Raw genomic sequence first — 4186 nt, 5'->3', positions numbered from 1 at the left:
TTTCTGAATAATATAGGCTATAATTTGTTTTGTTTTTTATAAATGAATTTCACTGTATATAGTCTAAAGTATGAAAGAAATGTATGTACAGTTTTAGAATAACTAATTTCTACATTAAAAACAACAATAGAGAGCCTATGTCCCTCCCTTTCCGGTCGACCACCATGGGACCTTATTTCGGAAAAATATTGTATGGTAGTCAATGGCGAGAGACAACAAATATTTTGATCTCGTTTGAATTGTGCCCTGAATTACACATATGATGTTTGTCAATTTAAAAGATACATTTTAAAGTCATGAAGTCGCAGTTTGATGTAAAACTGTTGAGGAATCCCAGGTAGCAAACAGACGATGGCCCAACGTTGGCCCAACGTCTGTTGTTGTGTTGGGCCAACGTTGGGTGCTGACGTTGGCCCAACGTAATTTTGTCCGTTGGGCCAACGTTGGGCCAACCATGTCATTGGACGGCCAGCAGACCTTCTGCCAACCTAAAAGCCACTAAAACAACATTGGGCCAACGTTGGGCCAACCATGTCATTGGACGGCCAGCAGACCTTCTGCCAACCTAAAAATACCTTACCAACCTTCTGCCAACTTAAAAACAACTAAAACAACATTGGGCCAACGTTGGGCCAACCATGTCATTGGACAACCAGCAGACCTTCAAACAAATTTAAAAATATAGCCTATTTTAACCATCTGCCAACTTCATAAATAGTAAATAAATAAATAAATAGGCTTTACCTACCTTAAACTAAAATTTTAAGATTGTGCCATGCATGGCCTATTCAGTGTTGAATTGCATTAAGAGACGGCACAACAGACAAACTGAATTGTTTATAAAAAATGAACCTATTTATTGGTTAAAACATCTCCACAGTCCATTATATAGACATTTTATACAGATACATTCTGCAGATTTTCATTCTGGATTTGCAACGATGAGTCGATCGACAAAAAAGTAGAAAAAAAAACTACCCAAAGGCAGCGGCAAAAAAAGTAAAACATAAAGTCAAAGAAATCAACAAGGAACCAAAAAGTCACAAAAAAGGCGGCAAAGAAAATGCGGAAGAAGAGCAAAAAAAAAAAAAACCTGCTGAAAACTGAGAAAATGTGCAGATTCTCTTCCGTATTCTGCAGATTTGAAGCGAATTAGAGATTGTGTGTGGCTCTGATGATGAAGACGGAGCGGAGGAGGAGAAGTAGCAGCATACACTCCTGTAAAAAACAACAAACATACAAACAACTTTTTAGAACATTTAAGATGTGTCGTCCTATTTTAATTACACAACCCAAAACAGAAAAAAAAGTTGGGGTGTTGTGTAAAATATACAAACAGCAAACAGAAAAGCAGAATGTGATCATTTGCGAAAAGGACATAGTCAACATATCAAACGTTGAAAATTACACATTTGACTCTTAGAACTTACCTCAAAATGCCCATTAAAATACCATAATTTTCTTTTCTGGTGCATTATGGATTTTAACCATTAATTTAGTGATTTAGTGTATGTTGTGTGTTTTTTTTTTTTGTGTGTTTTTTTAGACCTAAGGTATATATTGTGTAACTGAAAAAATATGGTGTTAGTAGTTGAGTGTATAGTTTTATGGGGGAACAGTAGTATGTATTTCCCACCTGCAAGAGATTTTCATCATGTTGGGGTAGCAAATTAATTATACATCTTAATGCAGTGTACGCCTAGTAAAGATGAAATACACCTCTGTTTAGTGGAGGGTTTAGACAGAGGAAGAAAAAACAATCATTGGAAGACACTTACATTCACTTTCACAGCTGCTGGAATCTGCTTGAGGGGGAGGCATCTGCTTTTCTGTGTTAAAGAAAAAATATAGTAATTATCAAAATGTAAATTACTTACAACTTATATATTAATATATATAATAATTAATAACATATTTGATCAGCCTTAAAAAGGCCTTGTGTACCTTTTTCTGTTGCTCTTTTTTTTCTTCCTCCATTTCGGTCTCCACTATACTTCAGCCAGGTTTTTATTTTTTCCTCGGCTTCCACCACTTTTGCTCCTTGTTTTTTGGCTGCATCTGTCAGCATGAAATTAAAGAAAATTAAACAGAGAAAGGGTAAGCAGAAAGATCATATCTGACTGAGGTGTATTTTGTAGAGTTCTGTATGATTAGTGGATTAATTGGCATTCTTTCATTGACTTGCATTGTATTTCATTCAATGACACATTATGTGAAACTGTAAGGGGTTGTTTCCTCTTTTGCTATTTCAAAGTTTATGTCTAAGTTTTGAATGTTTTTTAAAACATATCACCTATGACAACTTTTGCTAGCAATATTATTATATTATTTCACAATATTATTGTTTTTAATGCTGTCTTGGTGAACACAAGAAACTTCTTTAAAAACATTAAAATTTGTACCAACACAATTAGTGTATGTTTGACATTAGTGTATGTTTGAAGTTTTATTTACTAGTCAAATGGTTCATAGCGTCTTAGAGATGATGATCCGGGGCCGTATTCACAAAGAATTTTAAGGCTAAAAGTAGCTCCTAACTGGCGAATTTAGGAGCAACTCCTAAAAATAATGGGCGTGTCACTCCTAACTTTAGGACTCCTAATTTTTTTCACTAAGAGTAATTCACGAAGCATTTTAGCCCTAAAAGTAGCACCTAAGTCTGGGACAGCTTAAAAGAAGTCGAGAGGACTCCTAACTCACTTAGACCTATTCACAAAGGATTGTAGCGCACACCACCGCCTCTCGCAGTCGTCCGGGGTCCGCGACACAAGCGGGAAATTCTGCATCGATCTGCGAACAAATCCTCTCCCATTCTCACGCTTAGTTTTGCTTGATATCCCAGTGCCGAATTTCACTTGTATCATTATTACTTTTTTTGAGCACCAAGCCACCAACTGGGCCAGCAGCAGTAACTGATCCTGCGTCCAGTTGGGCTTTCTTTTAAGTTTTGGCAAGTTCATAATCCACCGTAAATCAACTATTACATTACTTCAATAGGAGCAACATTTCCTTGCTTTAAGTTTATTTTTCTATTTAGGCTAATAGGATGTCAATTAACCAAGCAAGTGTTAATGCAAGTGTCATTTTTTCATTATTAGGCAAGTGGCGGTTTTCATTAGGGTATTACCTTGATTTAATTGAATTCACGACTTTTCTCTCTCTCTCTCTGCCTTTTTAGAATTACACTTCACTGGGGCCTGCACAAACATGTCATTATATATGCATTTCGATGTCATTACTATTATTATTTTGTGTAGGTGTCACAGTGTCTGGGTGTGTTTCCCCGGGTATCCTCTAGAGGTCCTCTTCCCCACGGTGTCATCCCTTCTTGAAACTACATCGCGCATGCGCGGGCGGTGTTTGTTTGTGTTTAGAGCTCCGTCGAATTGATTCATTAATCCTTGATTTTCTTCTTTACCACTCATTTATTAACAAGCACTTTCTATTTTTATATCGTGTGAACCTATCCTCGATACTATTCCCTATAAAAAAACAATCGGATTGCTTTGATATCGCTACTTAGATCCAACTTTGCGAATCTCGGCTACTAGCCTTTAGCCCGCTAGCATTTCACGCGTGGGCTCGCGCCTATTGACCGTCTGATTTTACACCCGTTTCACTGAAAGGATACAGGTTATATCCAGCATTCCAGTCCTAAATTAGTAGTGATATTGGTAGTATCACTGTTAATTTACTGTTCATCTGTTATAATGGCGAACATATCGGATGTGTGTCTAACGTTACCTCTGAGTGCAGGTGAGGATACATTCGAGCTGATCTCAGTACGATTGGAACTGGAGTCCGTGGAGAAGCAGATCCGTGGTCTGCTGGAGAGGCAAGCCGAGCTGCGGGATCGGCGATCAGCGCTTGAAACGTCACGCGCCGATGCTCACAAGTCAGTGGTTAGTAACTTTTTGACTCCGACTTCCTCTACTCCGTGTGTTTCTCTGCCCAGGAGGACGCGATCATCTCTGGCTTCATTCACTCCGGCACCTACACAACACCATGGACCCTGGGTGATCCCACAGCGGAAGACACGAGCCAGGACCAGAGCAAGAACCTCTCCGCCCCTCCCGGTCTTCGAGATCTCCACCCGGAACCGCTTCTCCCCTCTTCACGAGTCGGAACGCGACGACGCCGTGATCATCGGCACTTCCATGGTCCGTCATGTCCGCGCTACCTCAGG

General features: G+C 39.1%; 1 long non-coding RNA gene across 1 annotated transcript; it reads right to left on the bottom strand.

The window, feature by feature from the left end:
• Positions 1–1162: 1162 nt before the first annotated feature.
• LOC130071224 (uncharacterized) lies at positions 1163–2078 on the bottom strand. The gene is made up of 3 exons (XR_008803982.1): positions 1945–2078; positions 1779–1829; positions 1163–1215 (listed from the first exon to the last, which is right to left on the bottom strand). It is a non-coding gene; the product is annotated as an uncharacterized LOC130071224 (long non-coding RNA).
• Between the last annotated feature and the right edge of the window lie 2108 nt (positions 2079–4186).

This window comes from Rhinichthys klamathensis, unplaced genomic scaffold (assembly GCF_029890125.1).
Source record: "Rhinichthys klamathensis goyatoka isolate OS25496 unplaced genomic scaffold, OSU_Roscu_1.1 h1tg000433l_1, whole genome shotgun sequence".
NCBI classification, from domain to species: domain Eukaryota; kingdom Metazoa; phylum Chordata; class Actinopteri; order Cypriniformes; family Leuciscidae; genus Rhinichthys; species Rhinichthys klamathensis.
This window is presented reverse-complemented; position numbering and strand designations above follow the sequence as displayed.